General features: G+C 39.6%; 1 protein-coding gene across 1 annotated transcript in view; it reads right to left on the minus strand.

The window, feature by feature from the left end:
* Window positions 1–24,624, minus strand: part of LOC143635420 (small ribosomal subunit protein eS1-like) — a 127,212-nt gene that overhangs the window by 76,779 nt on the left and 25,809 nt on the right. The window lies entirely within an intron of this gene.

The following is a 24,624-nucleotide window of genomic DNA, read 5'->3' on the forward strand; positions in this document are numbered from 1 at the left end:
TAATAAATGGTTGGGAAAGGAAGGTGAAGATGGTGAGGGAGAGAGAGAGAGAGAGAGAGAGAGAGAGAGAGAGAGGAGTTGTATGTGTTTTGTGTGTGTGTATGACTCTTAATTCTTAATGTTTCAACTTTTTTTTTCTTTAAATAATTAACTTATGTAATTACTAATTAGTTGTATTAATATTATTTTTTTCTAAATGGGTTACTGATTAAATTCATTACTGGAATGCACACGAAAAAATCTCGCTCAGTTTAAGAATTCAACTAATAAAAACCATCTACTCGTCTAGTTTTTCATTATCACTCTGGTGTCACTAAAACTAAATATTTTAGACATTAATTAAATATAGGTCACATTAAATACCAAGTTTCTCCCTTAGTTGTAATAATATTAATACATATAATAAAATGTCATTGGAAAATAATGTTGACTTTTTCTCTATGATGTATTTAAAACCTAAAAAAATGATATCTTAAATGATAAAAAATGGATTCTTAGGATGTAACTATGTCTTGAATAATGGTGTTTAAAGAAATGAATTATCTTGAAGTATAATAATATTATTTTTTTTGTATGGTGAAAGGGTGTGGATGTGTGATATGCTTTTTTTTGTCACATTGATAACAAGAGTTCAACATATCCTTTATGAATAAAGATCAAATTTTTATTTTTATAATTTTTATATATGAATAATATGGTTTATACATCGTCACCCGTATATACGAGTATAATACATCGAAATTATATGGTAAAGATATTTGAGTGGTTGACGATAAGATGATTTAATTAATGCCTTAAAGTTATTAAATTAACTCTTTATATTAAAACGCTTATATGTAAATTGGTACATCCATTGCATATGAATATGCATGTGTAAACGCTACGTACCGTGTATAGAAGTAAAGTCTACTTAATTAATAGCAAATATTTGATTATTAATTAAGAACTAGAATATCTTCTGATACATATATTGATTTTATAAAGAGAAAAAATCATAATACAAAATTAAAAAACTTACAAAACATAACAAAGTGGGTAATTACAACCATTAATACTAAAACAGAAGGATGAGAGCGTTTTAAAACTATTTAAATACAAAATGTGGTATTTGACTTTTATTTTTATTTTTTAATTTCTTCCTTTTCTTGGTAGATGAATGAAATGTTTATTTGTTTCATAGAAGTTAGGAAAATAGTCATACTTATTTGTTTCAAGCTAAAATATTATTCATCCGGGTAAACTACATAAGTAATAAATTGACTTTCTTCTTCAGAAACAGGCTCGATGCCATAGCATCGGCCTTTGTAACAATCAAGGCTCGTAAATCCATCGGTCCATACAGATACAGTTGTCCATGTACCAGTAGAAGATTCGGCGGCTACTGCGGCCCATGCTATCACATTTATCATAATATTTGTGTGTGTTTTTAACCGTATTTATTTTGATAATTACTAGTTGGTAATTTTGACAATTTGAAGTACAAAAAATTATTTTCACACGGTATTTAATCTAATATTTTAGATAAATATGTATGTGTCGCATATGTAGATTTAATTATAAGAGGTATGTTTGGTAGGAAGCTTTTAGGAGCTACGAGCTTCAAAAGCTTCAAACTTTTAAGAAAAAAACTTATACTCAATTAAAAAGCTTTGTTTGGTTCAAGGAGCTTGAAGCTTTTAGGTCAGACGAAAAAGTTTAAAACGTAAAGCTTCTATTTTTAGTATTTTAATTTACTTAAATAACCTTCCAAAGTAAATACATTTACTATTATTGGTTTTAGTTATGCCCATTTTTATAATTTTATACATTTTATTAAAAGCTCCAGCTACTCTGTCAAACATCTAAATATATCTAAAAAGCTACAGCTACCAACCACAACTTTCAGCCACCAGCTAGCAGCTTCCAGGTAAAGCTACCAGCTAGTTTTGCCAAACATTTACTTATGTGGTTGTGGCTCAAGTTTGATTCTCGGCTCACGTGTACGCTCTAAGTTGTTGTAAGAAGGACGTGAACTTGGATAAGATAGGTTGCATACAGATGGTAAATCTTTCGAAATCCTTCGATAACAAGTTGCACTTAACTGTTAAAAGAAAAGTAGTAAACTGACACTGAACAACCTATATATATATGTGTGTGTGTGTGTGTGTGTCGAACATGTTTTGTTACGATGTTTATAATAACATATTAGTTGTCATTGTATTCTCTTTCATGAATTAAAGGATTGCTAATTGTAACAGTCCAGCTACGCTACACCATAATATTGTTCACTTTAATCGGGACTTCCTGGAAGATCACTCACTACACCATAATATTGTTTGCTTTAATCGGGACTTCCTGGAAGATCACTCATCCTGATACTACTTCCAAATGAGCACGCTAAACTGTAAAATTTTTCCCTCATCCACTACTATTAAGCGCCCAAAACGCGTTATAATGGGAAATGTATCCACCTCCTTTATAAAGAAGGTTTTGTTCTCCTCCCTAACCAATGTGGGATGTCACAATCCACCCCCTTAGAGGTCCAGCGCCCTCGCAAGACTTGGCACCACCGGTCTGACCTTGTCTATGATACCATATGTAACAGCTCAACTACCGTTGCACCATAGTATTATCCGTTTTGGCCGGGTCGTACCACTATCACCTCACATATTTGCTTTTGGTTGCCCATACGGAGACTTCCCAGGAGGTCATCCATTCTGATACTACTCCCACCTGAGCACGCTTTGTTGGAAGTAATTCATACTCCAAGTATGGATGGCAATGAAACCCGAACCCGATGGGAAAACCCGAAACCCGACATAAATGGGACGGGTAATACCCGACCCACTAGGGTTTGGGACGGGTTTGGGATTAGTTTTAAAATTTTTCACGGCTTTGGGACGGGTTTGGGATTTCTAATATACCTGATTACACGACCCAATTACCCGATAACATAAACCCATTTACCCGATTATATACCCGATGTACCCGATATAGCTTATTATATTATATATATATACTATATGCCAAATATATTATTTATCGAAACTTGTTTATGTTAATTATTTAAGATATTTGTCTTTATGGTAACCATCGTATCGATTAGTTATATATTGTCAAAACCCGGCGGGTTTTGACACTGGTATACTCGACGGGTATTTTATCAAAACCCGATGGGAAAACCCGGAACCCGACGGCTAATTACCCGATTAAAACCCGACGGATTTGGGACAGGTTTGGGATGAACTATAATAACCGGGTATGGGTTTGGGAATACCTAAACCCGACCCAAACCCGACCCATTGCCATCCCTAACTCCAAGTCACAAGTAGGTGAACTTGAGGGACCAATAATGACAAGCAGGTCATAGTTGGTTATGTTTCCTAATTACATCATGTTTCCTAATTGTACTGTGATTATAATAGGTAATGTCTTGACTATCAAGTTAGGTTAGTCTATATAAACATATCATGGTTAGACATTATAGAGGGTGGTGGTGTGAGGTGTAACCGAGTTAGGGTTCATCCAAGAGGCACACACGAGATGTAACCGAGTTAGGGTTCATCAAGAGTCAAACCGAGTTAGGGTTTGAGAGTTGTAATCAGTTTTTAGAGTTAGATTTTCTGATTAATAAACAAGAGTTATTTGTTTATATCGTGTTTGATTATCGATCCGAGACTTGACGCTTAACTGTGGAATTCTCCTCTCATCCATTGCCATTAAGCACCTAAATCGCGTTATGATGGGGATTGTATCCACCTATTTATAAAAAAGGCTTTGTTCTCCTTACTGATCGACGTAGGATGTCACACCAGTGTTTTTATTTGATTCAAGATATAACTGAAATTATTGAATAAAATCACTTAAATTCACTCACGTCCAAACTAATTGGTTATGAAAATCATAAATCTGAAGTGTTGAGTATACGTTCAGTTGTAATCAATAATTTTGTCACACCCTCAAAATCCACTAACGGAGTTTTACCGTCAGAGGGTGTGAACTAACAGGATCGGAATCATCAGTTATAATCAAACCATAAAAACGTTTAAATGGAAATAAGTGCGGAAGCGTAAAACCATAGAAACAACGTTACGTCACGCAGGACGATTTAAAACCAAGGATAACAGTTAAAAGTAAGTTTGCATAGTTAAAAGTTTATCAAGCAATGCATGTTCCTAAACCGCGCGCCCGCCTCGGCTACCTGAGAATAACATACTAAAAGTGTCAACACAAGGTTGGTGAGTTCACAAGTTATATAAAAATAAATCGTTTAGCGTTTGCGTTCAGCGTTTTGCGTTACAGCGTTACAGCGTTTTGCGTTACAGCGCTTTGCGTTACCAGATAGTGTTATGTCAATTATATATCGATAGGTAGCTAGTCTATACAACAAGTATTACTAAGTGTTCGACACCGAAGCTGACTCGTTTATTAAGTGCCTTGTCGCCAGGTCCTCCAGACCATGGTACGTGTTAGCCAAAATTACACCCGCTCGACCTCCAGTCGAGTTTAGCGTTGGGTGGGGTTTGTCAAACCCAGTAGTACTACTCAACAGTGACTCGCTATTCTAAATATTAACCAGTTCGATGTGTAGGACTTCAAATGTTTCGTTTGCCACTTAGCCTTTACAAGTGATATATAATTTATAACAAAATCTTAAATGCGTTGTGGAGTATGTTATCTCCCCCAAGTGAAAAGCGTTTGAAAACAGTTTAAAGAGGGGAAAGTGAAACTCACCGTTTGCGAAGAATTTCCCAAATTAAATCACCAAGATGCGCGTCACAGAAAAACTCTCTCTAGCGTTCTAAAACAACAAAGAGATTTTTCTAAGTGTCGGAATATTATCGAGTCTCTAGACCCGGCACATAATACCTATGCACATAACATGTTTCGTGTTTCGTTTGTGAATCGTGTGTGACTTTAACAAGTGTATTTGTGACACATTACATGTGTAAGCAATCATATACGTGTCATGTATTCATAAAGTACATCACTAGCAATTTTTCCCCGAATGGGCATTTTGGTCAAATCATGACAATTAACTAGCCATCATTCCCCATAAGGGCATTTTGGTCAAATTATGACAATCAATTAGCAGTTATTCCCCGCAAGGGCATTTTAGTCAAAACACGATAATAAATTAGCAAGTATCATATTTCATGCATTTTCACAAAACTCAGCAGCTAGTTTCACCGAGACAGAAATTCTACTTAAAAGATTGTACTATTCCACCGACCATAGCATCTCAATTAATTTACCAAAAATCATCACAGAAGCATATATGTCTTAGGTTTCCAGAACATATTTTGTTATATTTTTATTCCACATAGTTTTCTCACAATCATCAAATCATTACAGCAAACTCATAACAGTCAAATTCATGCGCAACAGAATGTTATTTGCAATTCCCGTTAAACGAAAAATCCAATAAATGCAAGACCACTTGGGTTAGGTTTCTAACTCAATGAGTCAACTTCCAGAAGTGGAACCAACCCAATTGGTCTCGTAGTTCATGAGATATAACATTTACAAAACAACCTAACAGCAGATCTAACAGCTCAGCTTTGCACAACGTTTTTGTAAAATCATAAAAGTTAAATTCTACTTGTCCAAAAATTACAAGTTTATATTTTTTAGAAACTAGACTCAACCTAGTTTACAATAGTATTAATAATCTCAACCAATTTTCATGTTTACACTTTGTTACAGTCACTTAAACATCAAATACACATTCTGTCCAGAAACTGTTTGCATCCAAACTCAACATAATAACAATCTATGAACTATCATGCATTCATATAACCCTCTAAACTCCATAAACACCATCCATGCACATCAATTACACATTACATACTTGATTAGGGTTTGTGTTTGAACTCAAATCAAAGACACAACAATCAACATGCAACAAGATCAATACTAGTTATCAATCATCATTCATTCAACAACAATCATGTTAACTTCCTACATACACATGAAATCGGCTCACTAGGGTTTGTAATTAACCCAACAAACATCAAAATCAAGTAACAAGGATGTAAAGGATGATCAATTATACCTTCCTAGCACCTAGTTCTTCAATCAAACACTTGATTTGAGGGTTGTATGTGTGATTAGAGGTGACGGCAGCCGTGTGAAGCCAAGGGAGAGAGAGACCGATCGGGATTGTTGAGGAAAAGAAAATAATAGTTAGGGTTTGGTTATTATGTTTATTTATAATAGTCTATGTTACACTTTGGCCCCTCTACTTCTAAGTATTACTTTTCCTAGCTTTAACTAACTTGTTTACATCTTGAGTTAACGTTTATAACCATGTTATCACACAACACATAAGTCTAACACATAATTATCACATAATTACTGTTTTGACGTTTTTCGTTTATTCATCAATCGTTTGCGTCAACTCGTTTGCGTTTCGGTGCAATTCCCGAAAGACTACACATGTAGTAAGTGTTAAGCGTCATTTAAACCCTAGTTTAAATGTAATGAAGTGTGCGTTATAGATTCAATGATCTTAAGTTTGAATTGACGAAGTTGAGTTAACGGAGTTAACCTGAAATTGACGATTGTCACATCATTCTCATGTTAAAGAATTTTCGTCCCGAAAATTTGAGTCAAGTCGTGATGAGTGTCTGAAAAAGTAAGAAAAATTTTCGGTTTGTCATATCATCCCCTAGTAGAAAGAAATTTCGTCCCGAAATTTAATTCATACCTCCGGTGATGTCTGACGGTTTGCCGGGTTTCGCGGTTTTCTGTGTTTGGTTAGCCCTTCAAAAAGGTGAGGATACTTTTTCATCATTTGATCCTCGCGTTCCCACGTGAACTCCGGTCCACGTCTCGAGTTCCAACAAACCTTAACGATTGGAATTTTGCTGTGCTTGAGCGTTTTGGTTTCCCAATCCAAAACCTCGACTGGTTCCTCAATGAAACGTAAATGTTCATCGACTTGCAGTTCCTCCAAAGGGACTACATGGGTTTCATCAGATAGGCATTTCTTCAAATTGGACACGTGGAATACATTGTGTACGCCACCGAGTTCCGTTGGTAGGTCCAGTCGGTACGCCACCGGACCAATGCTCTCAGTTATCCGGTAAGGACCAACATATCGTGGGTTGAGTTTGTTTCACTTACCAAAGCGAACCACACCTTTCCAAGGTGAGACTTTGAGTAACACTCGATCGTTCACTTGAAATTCGAGAGGTTTTCGGCGCTTGTCGGCGTAACTCTTTTGGCGATCTCGTGCTGCTGCCATGCGATTTCGGATTTGGACAATCTTTTCCGAAGTTTCGAGTACCAGTTCCGGACCAGTGATTTGGCTGTCACCCACCTCTGCCCAGTAGAGTGATGATCGACACTTCCGTCCGTACAGCGCTTCAAACGGCGCTGCTTTAATACTTGCGTGGTAGCTGTTATTATACGAAAACTCTACCAAAGGTAAGTGAGGTTCCCAACTTTTTCCGAAATCCAATACGCAGGCACGCAACATATCCTCCAGGGTCTGAATAGTTCGTTCACTTTGCCCATCCGTCTGAGGATGGTATGCTGTGCTCATATCAAGACGGGTGCCTAGCGCGCTTTGCAGCGACTTCCAAAAGTGCGACGTGAAACGAGAATCTCGATCAGAAATGATCGAGACAGGCACTCCGTGTCTAGACACCACTTCTTTCATGTAAACACGAGTTAGTCTTTCCATTTTGTCCGATTCCTTAATCGCTAAGAAGTGTGCAGACTTAGTCAACCGGTCAACGATCACCCAGATGGTATCGCATCCCGTCGGTGTCTTAGGTAAACCCGTGATAAAATCCATTGAGATGTGTTCCCATTTCCACATTGGGAGTTCCGGTTGTTGTTGTAGACCAGATGGTTTCTGGTATTCTATCTTGACTCTGGCACAAGTCAAGCATTTGCTCACGTAGGTGGCAATGTCGGCTTTCATGTTCGGCCACCAGTAAAGTGCCTTTAAATCATGGTACATTTTATCTGAGCCAGGGTGGATAGAATATCGGGACTTATGTGCTTCGTCCATCACTAGAGTTCTCAACTCTCCGAACCGTGGAACCCAAATCTGGTTCTCAAAATATCGGACCCCGTCCGATCTTGTTTCAAGTTGCTTGTTCATGCCCCGCATGAGTTCTGATGGGAGATTATCATCTTTCAAAGCTTCAAATTGCGCATCGCGAATCTGATCGGGTAAGCTGGCATGAATCGTGAGTTGCAATGCTCGCACTCGTCTGGGTTTATCTGTTTCTTTTCTGCTGAGGGCGTCGGCCACTACATTGGCCTTGCCAGGGTGATACTTGATGGCACAATCATAATCTTTAAGCAGCTCGACCCAACGATGCTGTCGCATGTTCAGCTCCTTCTGATCGTAGATATGTTGGAGACTCTTGTGGTTGGTGTAAATGGTAAACTTGGTACCGTACAAGTAATGCCTCCATATCTTAAGAGCAAACACCACAGCTCCAAGTTCCAAATCATGGGTCGTGTAATTCTTCTCGTGAACCCGTAGTTGTCGAGAGGCGTAGGCTATAACCTTCTCGAGTTGCATCAGCACACAACCGAGACCTTGTATAGATGCGTCACAGTGTACCTCAAAATTTTCCGTTCCCTCGGGGAGGGCTAAAATAGGGGCGCTACAAAGTTTGGTTTTCAACAATTGAAAAGCGGATTCTTGCGCGTCACCCCAATTGTACTTTAGTGCCTTTGTGAGTCAAAGCGGTGAGGGGTTGAGCAATCTTTGAAAATCCCTCGATGAAACGCCGGTAGTAGCCGGCCAGTCCTAGGAATTGTCGCACCTCAGTCGGAGTCTTAGGTGCTTCCCAGTTTTTAATGGCCTCTACCTTACCGGGATCGACATGGATACCATTCTCGTTGATCACATGCCCTAAAAAGTGAACCTCGCGAAGCCAAAATTCACATTTCGAGAGTTTAGCATACAGTTGTTCCTTCTTCAATAATTCCAGAATTACCCTTAGGTGCTCTTCATGGTCAGCTTCTTGGAGTAGACGAGAATATCATCGATGAATACAATCACAAATTTGTCGAGGTACGCCTTGCATACTCGATTCATGAGATCCATAAATACAGCTGGTGCGTTGGTTAGGCCAAAAGGCATAACCGAAAACTCGTAGTGACCATACCGTGTTCTGAAAGCCGTCTTTGAAATATCTTCCTCGCGCACTCTCAGTTGGTGGTAACCGGATCGCAGATCGATCTTCGAGTAGTAACTCGATCCTTGAAGCTGGTCAAACAAATCGTCAATTCGGGGTAAAGGATAACGGTTCTTGACCGTCACCTTGTTCAACTCCCGGTAGTCGATACACATGCGGAAAGTCCCGTCTTTCTTTCGGACAAACAAGACAGGGGCTCCCCATGGCGATGAGCTAGGTCGGATAAAACCCTTATCCAACAAATCTTGCAACTGAGTGGACAACTCCTGAAGTTCCGCCGGTGCGAGCCGATACGGGGCTCGTGCTATGGGTGCTGCACCGGGTGTCAACTCGATTTGGAATTCGACTTGACGAATAGGAGGGAGTCCAGGCAAATCCTCCGGGAAAACTTCCGGAAAGTCTTGCACAACCGGTATATCTTCAATTCGTTTCTCCTCCGCGGGTTTCTCAACGATCTGCGCCAAAATTGCCGGATGACCCTTTCGTAGATACTTCTGCGCCTTCATAAGGGTAATGATGCTGGTGGTCATGCCGCTTCTCTCACCTCGGACCGAAATGATCTCGCCGGAAGGGGTAGAAATGTGAATTATCTTGTCGTGACATATAATCTCCGCTCGCTTCTCGGATAACCAGTCCATGCCGACCACGACATCGAAATTACTAAGCGTAAAAGGAATAAGGTCGATATCAAATACATGACCTGACAGTTTTAACTTACATCCCGCAAGTACATGAGTCGTTACTATAGTCTTACCGTCAGCTAATTCAACAGGAAACTTAGCATCTAACGGAGTTGGAGTTAAGACTAAGAGTTGACTAAAGGCTTTCGACACAAAACTCCTATCAGCTCCAGTGTCAAACAATACAGAAACAAAACAATCGTTTACAGGGAACTTACCAGTCACCACGTGCGGATCATTGCGGGCTTGACCCAACCCAATTACAAACGCTTTTCCCTTGCCATTGCTTCCACCATTACTGCCACTTCCATTACCCCCATTGTTGTCGTTCTGTTTCAGCTTGGGACAATCTTTCCTGAAATGACCTTCCTGCCCACATTCGTAACATCCTTTCGTCGTCGTAAGTGGTTTAGGAGCACCCGTTGCCGCAAAATCTCCTCTACACTCCTTCGCCTGGTGACCCATCTTTCCGCATCTCTGACACTTGACACGGTTACACGGGCCAACATGATGATAGTTGCACCTATTGCACTTCGGATTTTTCCCAGCATATCCGCTCGAACTCTGCCCGCTACCGTTGTTATTGTTGTTGTGACTTTGATTGTTAAAGCTCCGAGTGAATTCGGGCTTACGGTAGTGTTGTTGCGGTGGGAGGTTCGAGGATGAGGATCTGGTGTTGTCAAACTTCCTCTTTCCGCTGCTCTGGTTGTTGTTGCTGTTGTTGTCATTACTCGGGTTGTCACGGGCCTTAGTGGTTGAACCCCTAGGTGGTAACGCACCTTGGGTCACAGCCTGATCCGTCAGTTTGTGAGCTAAACAGATCGCTTGTTGAATCGTGGCTGGTCTGGAAGACGTCACCATGCCCTGAATCTGCGGTGCTAACCCATCAATGTACATTTCAATCCTCTTACTCGGCGGATCCACCATCCGCGGACACATCACAGCCAACTCGTGAGAACGAGTAGTGTAGGCTTCAATTTCCGAGCCCACCATCTTCAGTGACCAGAATTCTGACTCTAACTTTGAAATCTCTTCTCTCGGACAGTACCCCTCTCGCATCATGCTTTTGAACTCCTCCCAGTTCATCGCGTTATCCAGTTCCAATCCAAGGATCTGCACATTTGTACATCGTCTGTGGACACCTCTGAGTGTGCCTCTGGCTCAGCCGGTTCTTCCTCCGGTTCCTCCTCGGGATCTTCCTCGGGATCTTCTTCAGGCTCCTCTTCGGGATCTTCTTCAGGTTCGGCCTCAGGCTCCGCCTCAGGCTCGGCTGCGTTCTGAGCAAGTTGCATTTGTAAGACATCGCAACGCTCTAGAGCTATCTCGGTTCGGGTCCTTGCTACCTGGAGTTGCTCTTGCAAGTATATCATCTCGGCTTGCATCTTCATCATAATCTTCATCTGTTGATCACTAGCCTCTTGCATTTCCTTCATTGCCGCTGCCATGCGGGCAATCTCCTCCTTAGTCTCGGTTCCGTCTTTTAACAGTCCGGAAACGTTCGCTCTCGTATAGCGCATGTAACCCACGTCACGCTCCAAGCATGAAACAACAGCTGCGAGAACTCGCTCTACAGGTTCGGTTATGGGTGGTAGGGTGTTGGGATAAGCAGGATGGTTCGGGTGAGGTAACGGGGGAACTTGTTCGCGATAGACCATACGTCTGATCATGTTAGGGTACCATTCCCAGCTAATGTCGTTTTCGTAAATGCCTCCGGATAGGCGGTACCTCTTCGGTGCGGGAGCTTCGAGTTCCGGGACTACTCGGGGTGGTGAGGCGGTAGGTAACTGCGGTTCCTTCCCGTGAGCATGCGTCATCGAATCGGATGATGATGAGGGTGGCGTCGACATTCCTACAGGTAAGCCGTATATGCGCGCGCGTATGAGTGAAAGAGGTAAAGAGGTAGGATAACAAAGACTACACAAATCTATGCAGTGCGTATCATTATAACTAATGGGTCGTCGCGGTTATAGTCAAGTATGCATGCAGCTTCTAGTTCGCTATAACCAATGGCTCTGATACCAATCTGTCACACCCTCAAAATCCACTAACGGAGTTTTACCGTCAGAGGGTGTGAACTAACAGGATCGGAATCATCAGTTATAATCAAACCATAAAAACGTTTAAATGAAAATAAGTGCGGAAGCGTAAAACCATAGAAACAACGTAACGTCAGGCAGGACGATTTAAAACCAAGGATAACAGTTAAAAGTAAGTTTGCATAGTTAAAAGTTTATCAAGCAATGCATGTTCCTAAACCGCGCGCCCGCCTCGGCTACCTGAGAATAACATACTAAAAGTGTCAACACAAGGTTGGTGAGTTCACAAGTTATATAAAAATAAATCGTTTAGCGTTTGCGTTCAGCGTTTTGCGTTACAGCGTTTTGCGTTACAGCGTTTTGTGTTACCAGATAGTGTTATGTCAATTATATATCGATAGGTAGCTAGTCTATACAACAAGTATTACTAAGTGTTCGACACCGAAGCTGACTCGTTTATTAAGTGCCTTGTCACCAGGTCCTCCAGACCATGGTACGTGTTAGCCAAAATTACACCCGCTCGACCTCCAGTCGAGTTTAGCGTTGGGTGGGGTTTGTCAAACCCAGTAGTACTACTCAACAGTGACTCGCTATTCTAAATATTAACCGGTTCGATGTGTATGACTTCAAATGCTTCGTTTGCCACTTAGCCTTTACAAGTGATATATAATTTATAACAAAATCTTAAATGCGTTGTGGAGTATGTTATCTCCCCCAAGTGAAAAGTGTTTGAAAACAGTTTAAAGAGGGGAAAGTGAAACTCACTGTTTGCGAAGAATTTCTGTAACATCCCGAAATTTCCAAGTAATATTAATTATATTACTTAATATTAGAGAGAAAGTTTACCCGGGTTATTAGGAAATAAATAATAGAATATGAGTTGGTATGGGTCGGGCTAGTGTTGGGTAATGGATGTGGGTTGTGGACTTGGATTAATTGAGATGGGTTAAATAAGAATGGGATTTCAGGGATATAAATACCCCCAAAATCCCAAAAATATCTTCATTTACATCTATTTCTTCACACACTCAAAACACACACATTCTAACCGATCAAGATTCGAAGCCGAGACCCGAGATTTTGTTGATAGATCTGAGTTGGTGAGGTAAGAACAAATCCAACAAAGCTAATATTACTGAAAATGGTTAGGATTGGATGGGTTAACCGGACCCGAAACCCAAACTGCCCAAATCGGACCCCTAAAACGTCGATTTTAGGCCGATTTGATGGTTGGGATTTGTAGGCGCCGATCATACGATTCCGTGGGTACCAAAATCGAGTTATTTGGCTAAGAAACGAAGGACTTATGGGCAAACATATCTGCAGCGCGATAACTTCGCCTGCAAGATTAAGTTCGCCTGATGAACTTCGCCTTCAAGCGTAACTTCGCCTTCAAGCGTAACTTCGCCTAAGGATAACTTCGCCTACGGCCAAGTTCGCCTAAGGATAACTTCGCCTACGGCCAAGTTCGCCTAAGGATAACTTCGCCTGAAGCCAAGTTCGCCTAAGGATAACTTCGCCAGAAGCCAAGTTCGCCTAAGGTTTAACTTCGCCTGAAGCCAAGTTCGCCTAAGGTTTAACTTCGCCTGAAGTGAAGTTCGTTTAGAAAATAAATTAAAAGCGATAAGTTAAAGTAAGCTAATACTAGGCCACCAGATTAGGTCAGGCGAGTATTGATACGTGTAACTTGTACAGTTAGCCGAGCTCAGTTAAAGAAGAGATTTACAGCTACCAGAGGAAGAAGCAGAGTCCAGGTGAGTTTCTAGCCCCATTCCTTGTTATGTTTTCGGGGCTGTGTGCATACTCGATGTGAAGTGTGAATACACTTACCTTAAGTGGTAAGTGTATGCTATAGATGTTATACGAGGTATATATTTTATAATGCTTGTCGGTACGTGAACGATCTTCGGATATTGCACGTACCGCCAAGGATAGTAAATTCCAAGTGGTTGATAGTGTGTACGAATGTTATGATGTGACTGGTTTATTACGTAAATACCTAACTGATATGAAGTGTGATATAGGCAGGTAGAGGTAGAGTGTGTTAAAAGTGGCAAGAGTCTAGCAAGGGTGTTAGTGGCATAACGTGAGCGCGTGATAGGGAAAGCCTGTACGTGCCATCGTTATTATGTGTGTATGATTGTTGATGTGACATGCTTATTATGTAAATGATATGAAGTGTGTTGTAGACAAGTAGAGGTAGAACGTGTTAGAAGTGGCAAGAGTCTAGTAAGAGTGTTAGTGGCATAACGATAGTACGTGGTAGGGTAAGCCTATACGTGCCTTCGTTATTAGAGTGGCAAAGTGGCATAACGTTTTACGTTATTAAAGTGGCAAAGTGGCATAACGTTATACGTTATTAAAGTGGCAAAGTGGCATAACGTTTTACGTTATTAAAGTGGCATAACGTTATACGTTATTAAAGTGGCAAAGTGGCATAACGTTTTACGTTATTAAAGTGGCATAACGTTATACGTTATTAAAGTGGCAAAGTGGCATAACGTTTTACGTTATTAAAGTGGCAAAGTGGCATAACGTTATACGTTATTAAGTGGCAAAGTGGCATAACGTTATACGTTATTAAAGTGGCAAAGTGGCAAGGTGGTAGGTGTAAATAAGAGGCTAAGTGGTAAGTTAAGCAGGTTAGATGCGAAAGTGTGAATACACTTACCTTAAGTGGTAAGTGTATAGATGTTATACAAGTAGCTATTATGTAATGCTTGTCGGTACGTGAACGGTCTTCGGATATTGCACGTATCGTCAAGGAGAGTGATTGTCAAGTGGTTGTTAGTGTGTATGTATTCTATGATGCGATTGCTTATTATGTAAGTATTGTATTGGTATAAAGAGTGCTGTTGACAAGTAGTGGTAGAGTGTGATAGAAGTGGCAGAGTCTAGTAAGAGTGTTAGTGGCATGACGATAGTACGTGGTAGGGTAAGCCTATACGTGACTTCGTTATTAAGGTGGCATCAAGTGGCATATAATGGCATAAGTGGCTAAGCTGTAGGGGTAATTAAGAGGCTAAGCTATAGGGGTAATTAAGTGGTTAAACAGTGGCATGTTAGACAGTGGACTATGTGTCTTCGGATACGTATATATTGTATGAAGTGGTTGTATGATAAGTTGCTTGATTAACTAGAACTCACTCAGCGTAGCTGACTTTTAGTATGCACGCAGGTGAGCTGATTAGAGAGTTAGCATGAGGATGACACACGGCATGGATTGAACGGCTGGCATCTGAAGAAAGAAGTAAAGATGTTTTAAATATAAAGTTTTGTGTTATGGTATCAAAGAAAAGATTTAATGTTTTGTAACAAATGATTGATGTTTCATATTCCGCGAAAAGTTTTAATAAACTCTGATTTGAAGAACTGTGTTTATGAGTAAATCCGACGCTAAAGTAGGGTCACCGGGTTCGGGGCCTTACAAGTTGGTATCAGAGCATAAGTTCGAGAGATTTAAGCATCCTACATGCTTAGACTCGAACAGAAAATGGGATTTAAGTAAGAAAGGAAAGAAGATGTCAGTTCAAGAATGCCATGTGTCGCTCAAGCTAGATCAGTAAAGGTAAGGTGTATGATTAAATGATATATGTTAATGAGAAAGAAAAGATATGTGAACGATAGGGATAGGAGTAATTGATTGTTTGATTTGACTAACTGCTTAAGTAGAACCAGCACAAATAGACTCATAAAGGGAAGTGTATAGGACACGGAAAGCAATGTGATCAGCTAGTCACAGTTGGCCACTGTTATTACCTGTTAGCCTTGCTATCCTTGTACTAGATAGTTCCTTGAGTGATGATGTTTGTGTTGTCCCTTTAAGAATACGGATGGCTTGGACTGGAGAATTTGTGGGAACTGGGGGTCGCACTGGACGTCGTGGCAGGCCTCGTCTTGTCCGGCAACCCTTGGTAGAAGAAGCTTCCCACACCGAAGATGAAGGGAGCGCCGCTGGAGGAGACCAGAACAACAACGAAGAAGTCCAACTTAGCCCTGCAGTTCAAGCAGCCATTGTTCAAGCTGTAGTTGCTGCTGTGAAGAACCTGAATCCCGAAGGATCTGCTGAAAGCCGTGAACGAACTGTTGGAGGGGCAGGTGGTAATAATAGAAAGGATGACGAGAGGGAAAGGGATGACTCGAGTGAGGTAAAGTCTGTGAAAGATGATGATAGGAAGAGGGGCCGAGGCGGTTGCAACTATAAGTCCTTCAAAGGTTGTGACCCGCCTAAGCTGACTGGTTTAGGAGACGCAATCGCTACTCTTCAGTGGATAACCGCCATGGATAAGGTTATCCGCATTAGCGAGTGCCGTCCTGACCAAGCAGTGGGTTATGCCACTCAGTCATTTGAAGATGAGGCCATGTACTGGTGGGAAACGGTCGAACAAAGGAAGACCCGAGAGGAGATTAAGGCCATGAGGTGGGATGACCTTAAGGAGTTAGTGATGAAAATGTTCTGTGCTGATGCTGAGGTTGAGAGGGCCGAGATGAAATTTCTGAATCTAAAGGCGGACAAGATGACACATCGTGAGTACACCACTGAATTCAACCGCATGTCTAGGTTGGTACCTGACATGGTGAACACCGAGGCGAAACGGATCAAGTGCTACGTTAGAGGACTTCCCCAGAAGGTCCGCATGTTGGTCAGGGCCAACAAACCTGTTACCTTTGAGTCTGCGGTCGAGTTGGCGGAGATGGTCTATGATGATCTGGCGGCGGATGATGTGGAAGTGGAAGATGAGGAAAAAGGGAAGGGAACTAAAAGAGCTGGGGATGTCGTGGAGCGTGCAGGGAGAAAGACACAGAAGATGGCAGGAAGGGAAGCATGTAAGGTGTGCGGGAAGATGCACTTGGGGGAATGCAAGGCTGGTCCAAATCAGTGCTACCGATGTGGGAGGAAGGGGCACATCTCCCGTGAATGCACCGAGGACCAGAAGTGTTACAAGTGTGGTAAGTCAGGTCACATATCTAGGGAGTGTGGAGAAGCCGTGGCAGTGGGGGAAGGAAGAGGAAACGCGTGAAAGGATGGTCTATTAGCTGCTGAGGAGGTTGCAGGAGAATAAGTGGCATGTCACAGTTGTTTTATGTTTAGTAGTTAAAGAGTGTTTTATGTTACAGTTGAACCTATGTTTGTTTAGCAAGCTTGAATGATTTCCTTTTATGTTATGAAGTACTTGTGACTTCTTGTGCTTTTGTATGAACGATCTATGAATTTAACTTGAATGCATGTTGGTTATAATAAATAGTTGTGTGATGGTAAAGCGTCGCCTTAGGAGTTAGCGTTATTATATAAAACAAGGTTCCTCGGGAAGGCGATACGAGACTTGGTACATCGAGGGCTTCATGGACAAGCTACCGTAATAGCTAAAACACATGATCACCGCTCGATGACTACAAGTCAGGAGTAAGAGGGATAACTCAGAAAGCGAAGGCGATTCAATAAAGCGTGTAAATATAAGAAGTTTTCCTTTTATGGGGAATAAGTTAGGTTTCGGGGACGAAACCTCTTTAAGGAGGGAAAACTTGTAACATCCCGAAATTTCCAAGTAATATTAATTATATTACTTAATATTAGAGAGAAAGTTTACCCGGGTTATTAGGAAATAAATAATAGAATATGAGTTGGTATGGGTCGGGCTAGTGTTGGGTAATGGATGTGGGTTGTGGACTTGGATTAATTGAGATGGGTTAAATAAGAATGGGATTTCAGGGATATAAATACCCCCAAAATCCCAAAAATATCTTCATTTACATCTATTTCTTCACACACTCAAAACACACACATTCTAACCGATCAAGATTCGAAGCCGAGACCCGAGATTTTGTTGATAGATCTGAGTTGGTGAGGTAAGAACAAATCCAACAAAGCTAATATTACTGAAAATGGTTAGGATTGGATGGGTTAACCGGACCCGAAACCCAAACTGCCCACTAAAACGTCGATTTTAGGCCGATTTGATGGTTGGGATTTGTAGGCGCCGATCATACGATTCCGTGGGTACCAAAATCGAGTTATTTGGCTAAGAAACGAAGGACTTATGGGCAAACAGATCTGCAGCGCGATAACTTCGCCTGCAAGATTAAGTTCGCCTGATGAACTTCGCCTTCAAGCGTAACTTCGCCTTCAAGCGTAACTTCGCCTAAGGATAACTTCGCCTACGGCCAAGTTCGCCTAAGGATAACTTCGCCTACGGCCAAGTTCGCCTAAGGATAACTTCGCCTGAAGCCAAGTTCGCCTAAGGATAACTTCGCCTGAAGCCAAGTTCGCCTAAGGTTTAACTTCGCCTGAAGCCAAGTTCGCCTAAGGTTTAACTTCGCCTGAAGTGAAGTTCGTTTAGAAAATAAATTAAAAGCGATAAGTTAAAGTAAGCTAATACTAGGCCACCAGATTAGGTCAGGCGAGTATTGATACGTGTAACTTGTACAGTTAGCCGAGCTCAGTTAAAGAAGAGATTTACAGCTACCAGAGGAAGAAGCAGAGTCCAGGTGAGTTTCTAGCCCCATTCCTTGTTATGTTTTCGGGGCTGTGTGCATACTCGATGTGAAGTGTGAATACACTTACCTTAAGTGGTAAGTGTATGCTATAGATGTTATACGAGGTATATATTTTATAATGCTTGTCGGTACGTGAACGATCTTCGGATATTGCACGTACCGCCAAGGATAGTAAATTCCAAGTAGTTGATAGTGTGTACGAATGTTATGATGTGACTGGTTTATTACGTAAATACCTAACTGATATGAAGTGTGATATAGGCAGGTAGAGGTAGAGTGTGTTAAAAGTGGCAAGAGTCTAGCAAGGGTGTTAGTGGCATAACGTGAGCGCGTGATAGGGAAAGCCTGTACGTGCCATCGTTATTATGTGTGTATGATTGTTGATGTGACATGCTTATTATGTAAATGATATGAAGTGTGTTGTAGACAAGTAGAGGTAGAACGTGTTAGAAGTGGCAAGAGTCTAGTAAGAGTGTTAGTGGCATAACGATAGTACGTGGTAGGGTAAGCCTATACGTGCCTTCGTTATTAGAGTGGCAAAGTGGCATAACGTTTTACGTTATTAAAGTGGCAAAGTGGCATAACGTTATACGTTATTAAAGTGGCAAAGTGGCATAACGTTTTACGTTATTAAAGTGGCATAACGTTATACGTTATTAAAGTGGCAAAGTGGCATAACGTTTTACGTTATTAAAGTGGCAAAGTGGCATAACGTTATACGTTATTAAGTGGCAAAGTGGCATAACGTTATACGTTATTAAAGTGGCAAAGTGGCAAGGTGGTAGGTGTAAATAAGAGGCTAAGTGGTAAGTTAAGCAGGTTAGATGCGAAAGTGTGAATACACTTACCTTAAGTGGTAAGTGTATAGATGTTATACAAGTAGCTATTATGTAATGCTTGTCGGTACGTGAACGGTCTTCGGATATTGCACGTATCGTCAAGGAGAGTGATTGTCAAGTGGTTGTTAGTGTGTATGTATTCTATGATGCGATTGCTTATTATGTAAGTATTGTATTGGTATAAAGAGTGCTGTTGACAAGTAGTGGTAGAGTGTGATAGAAGTGGCAGAGTCTAGTAAGAGTGTTAGTGGCATGACGATAGTACGTGGTAGGGTAAGCCTATACGTGACTTCGTTATTAAGGTGGCATCAAGTGGCATATAGTGGCATAAGTGGCTAAGCTGTAGGGGTAATTAAGAGGCTAAGCTATAGGGGTAATTAAGTGGTTAAACAGTGGCATGTTAGACAGTGGACTATGTGTCTTCGGATACGTATATATTGTATGAAGTGGTTGTATGATAAGTTGCTTGATTAACTAGAACTCACTCAGCGTAGCTGACTTTTAGTATGCACGCAGGTGAGCTGATTAGAGAGTTAGCATGAGGATGACACACGGCATGGATTGAACGGCTGGCATCTGAAGAAAGAAGTAAAGATGTTTTAAATATAAAGTTTTGTGTTATGGTATCAAAGAAAAGATTTAATGTTTTGTAACAAATGATTGATGTTTCATATTCCGCGAAAAGTTTTAATAAACTCTGATTTGAAGAACTGTGTTTATGAGTAAATCCGACGCTAAAGTAGGGTCACCGGGTTCGGGGCCTTACAATTTCCCAAATTAAATCACCAAGATGCGCGTCACAGAAAAACTCTCTCTAGCGTTCTAAAACAACAAAGAGATTTTTCTAAGTGTCGGAATATTATCGAGTCTCTAGACCCGGCACATAATACCTATGCACATAACATGTTTCGTGTTTCGTTTGTGAATCGTGTGTGACTTTAATAAGTGTATTTGTGACACATTACATGTGTAAGCAATCATATACATGTCATGTATTCATAAAGTACATCACTAGCAATTTTTCCCCGTAAGGGCATTTTGGTCAAATCATGACAATTAACTAGCCATCATTCCCCATAAGGGCATTTTGGTCAAATTATGACAATCAATTAGCAGTTATTCCCCGCAAGGGCATTTTAGTCAAAACACGATAATAAATTAGCAAGTATCATATTTCATGCATTTTCACAAAACTCAGCAGCTAGTTTCACCGAGACAGAAATTCTACTTAAAAGATTGTACTATTCCACCGACCATAGCATCTCAATTAATTTACCAAAAATCATCACAGAAGCATATATGTCTTAGGTTTCCAGAACATATTTTGTTATATTTTTATTCCACATAGTTTTCTCACAATCATCAAATCATTACAGCAAACTCATAACAGTCAAATTCATGCACAACAGAATGTTATTTGCAATTCCCGTTAAACGAAAAATCCAATAAATGCAAGACCACTTGGGTTAGGTTTCTAACTCAATGAGTCAACTTCCAGAAGTGGAACCAACCCAATTGGTCTCGTAGTTCATGAGATATAACATTTACAAAACAACCTAACAGCAGATCTAACAGCTCAGCTTTGCACAACGTTTTTGTAAAATCATAAAAGTTAACTTCTACTTGTCCAAAAATTACAAGTTTATATTGTTTAGAAACTAGACTCAACCTAGTTTACTGTAGTATTAATAATCTCAACCAATTTTCATGTTTACACTTCGTTACAGTCACTTAAACATCAAATACACATTCTGTCCAGAAACTGTTTGCATCCAAACTCAACATAATAACAATCTATGAACTATCATGCATTCATATAACCCTCTAGACTCCATAAACACCATCCATGCACATCAATTACACATTACATACTTGATTAGGGTTTGTGTTTGAACTCAAATCAAAGACACAACAATCAACATGCAACAAGATCAATACTAGTTATCAATCATCATTCATTCAACAACAATCATGTTAACTTCCTACATACACATGAAATCGGCTCACTAGGGTTTGTAATTAACCCAACAAACATCAAAATCAAGTAACAAGGATGTAAAGGATGATCAATTATACCTTCCTAGCACCTAGTTCTTCAATCAAACACTTGATTTGAGGGTTGTATGTGTGATTAGAGGTGACGGCAGCCGTGTGAAGCCAAGGGAGAGAGAGACCGATCGGGATTGTTGAGGAAAAGAAAATAATAGTTAGGGTTTGATTATTATGTTTATTTATAATAGTCTATGTTACACTTTGGCCCCTCCACTTCTAAGTATTACTTTTCCTAGCTTTAACTAACTTGTTTACATCTTGAGTTAACGTTTATAACCATGTTATCACACAACACATAAGTCTAACACATAATTATCACATAATTACTGTTTTGACGTTTTTCGTTTATTCATCAATCGTTTGCGTCAACTCGTTTGCGTTTCGGTGCAATTCCCGAAAGACTACACATGTAGTAAGTGTTAAGCGTCATTTAAACCCTAGTTTAAATGTAATGAAGTGTGCGTTATAGATTCAATGATCTTAAGTTTGAATTGACGAAGTTGAGTTAACGGAGTTAACCTGAAATTGACGATTGTCACAAATTTATTCGACTTATGCCCGTCCCTAAAAAAAACTTTAATTCCCGATGCTGAGTATAGAAAGGATTCAACGACTACTATATTCAACTTACACAACAAAAAACTAATGTCTAGTTTGTTGGTCCAATAATTCATTTACCTAAGAGTGTGTGTGGTAGCCATGTGGGGGCATGAAAGTGTCACGGGATAGTGGTGAACGCCGCAACACCTTCTCCGCAAAGGGGCATGAAAATGGTTGTCGCAATGGAGACCACAAGGGCCCTGATTCATAAAAGAAGATGTGTTATTTAAACTATGTGTTATACATATCATTCTTCATTATCTCTTTCTCTCTCTCTTTCTCTCTCTTAATGTTTTTATATTGTATACTAGGATAAGCCCATGTGATATACGGGTGGTTAAAAAAATATAACCAAAAAGTTAAATTTAGTAATATACATAATAACATATCTTATAGCTTCATAAGATATAAACAATTTTCTAAAACACGTAGATTAGTAAAAATAATTTCTATTTGTATTTTAAAAAAGAAATCAAAATGAATGGTTGTGAATCTATACCAATTAAGAAAAAAAGAACGCTAACATCAATTCATTCTAGTTTAGTTGGTAATACACAAATATTTTAAAAAGTAATGTAGCGAGTCACCAACAACAAATTTTTCATTTTATCATTCATGAATGGGAAATTGTAAAAATAGAAACTTGTACTCTTGGCGGAGGATCTAATCAAATGATTTGTGAAACAATGGTATTGTTTTAATAGTATATGTAGATAGAGAGTGAATCAAAGGAAAATAAAGATGCAAAGGTGAATGCAGTGGCGGATCCGGAAAATTTAGCCAGTGAGTGCAAAAAAAGTTCAACCTAGAACTCGTCAATTCAAACTAAAATAAGTCAAACCAAAATGGGTCGGGTCAAACCGAAACGGTTCGAGTAAAAAATTACATTAAACAAACTACGTATAGAACTGTAAACAAAATTTCATTAAAGATAAACAAAATACATGTTACAATTGATCTCTACCTGATTTCATTTTATGAAAAACGATCAATTACAGCTTAAATCGTAATACTTAAAAGTGTTTCTTTTTCAACACTACAAATTACACTATACTCTAACCAATTACCGTATTTATCATACAACCCGTGCTGAAATGTCGTTCTGTAGACCCTATCTTTCTATATGGAAAGACATGACCATGTCCACCTGGTTGGCAAGGTCCATTAAGCCAATACTTTCTCCGTATCTCGTCTCTTTGATTAGGGTGGCAATCTAAAATTCTTTTTGTATCGACATGATCCCAAGAAAGATTATCTAGATCAACTAAACTGGGTCCGGCAGATGGTGTTTGTCGTTTCAATAACAAAAACCTTTTCATAGTTGTCATATCTAAAAGCTCTTACTGTACATATAAAATGGATTACAAAGTTAAATAGTGTAGAACTCTAAAAAAATAACAATAATAATAAAAGGTACACCCATACAATGAATAAATTAGAAAGCTAGAAACCAAATAATCATTCACCATAAGACAACAAAGATCACCCTAATCTGTTCATCTTTTGAATTTCAAGAAAAGGGCATTATTTTTTTAATCAAAAGATCGAAACCAGTTACCGCCTTGTAGTTGTAGAATTCAAATACGAATGAAATAAATTAACAAGTGATGAACCATGAATCATGAATGTTTGCTTTATATTAGAATATAATCAAGAATTTGGAATCACAATTTATAAAATAAATCTAACCTGAGATGCCACATGTGAAGCCGTCATCAACTTAATTTGTTCGTTTCCCACTAATTCCAAATCTTTAATTAAAGTGGTTGAGTATTAAACTAATATGAACTCAATTCTTATTATTCATAACAAAATTACATTTGGGTTTAAAATTTAAAAAGTCAAGTTTGGGGCACTAAAAAATCATGAATGGGTAACTAAATTTTGTTTAAATGGGTCACTTGGGGTCTTTGGACCTAATATATTACAAATTTATAAAGAAAACTATATACTTCAGTGGGTGCAAACGCTCCCCCTGACCAGATCCGCCCTTGGGTGAATGGTCTGTGTGGCTAGACCATTATCACCACACCATGTGTGGAATGGTTACGAGGGGCATGGCATTCAATTCCAACAATTATCACCATTCACATGCCAGCTAGGACCATTCTCACCTCCCCTTGACCAGTCATAGCCTCATATAATTCGCTCTAGTCCCGATCTGGATATATTAACCGTCGTGCAGAAACTTCAAATCCGCGTACAATTAATCATGATCGTGAAACCATCAACGAACTTCTTGTACGCGATTATTTTGGTGACAACCATATATATAATTTTAAATTTCAAGTTTTAAAAAACGAAAAAGAAAGTTTTAGGCATGGGTCATGTCGTACCAAAGTTCATCTTTTAATTCAATTCGCATTCATATTTTCCAACAATTTCTGAATTTACTGGTAATTTCTTTTAAAAGTCTTGACTTATTTTAGAAAAAAATATTTCAAATTTAATGTGGATAAATGTACACTACTAACTGTACAATCGTAGCCGTTGATTTTAATGTAAAGCGATTCCAGATTGGGGCCCACATGGCTACGTGGCATGCACTGACCATTGGTCAATACTTGGATTCAATCAATACATGTTTTGCAAATGGCCCTTTTTGTATAGTTAAGTTATACAAGTTGCCCTTTCAAACTCTTAAATTGTCATTTAGTAACATGGTTTCCAACATTTTTGCTAAGCACTAGAAGGTTGCGTGCGTGATAGGGACATATGGTCGGAATCACAGACATAGGTAATTACGTAACATGTTAATTTTTTTAATTAAAAAGTT

The sequence above is a fragment of the Bidens hawaiensis genome, unplaced genomic scaffold, assembly GCF_021521415.1.
Source record: "Bidens hawaiensis isolate Kalapana, Puna unplaced genomic scaffold, B.hawaiensis_p1.1 tig00007499_1, whole genome shotgun sequence".
NCBI classification, from domain to species: Eukaryota; Viridiplantae; Streptophyta; class Magnoliopsida; order Asterales; family Asteraceae; genus Bidens; species Bidens hawaiensis.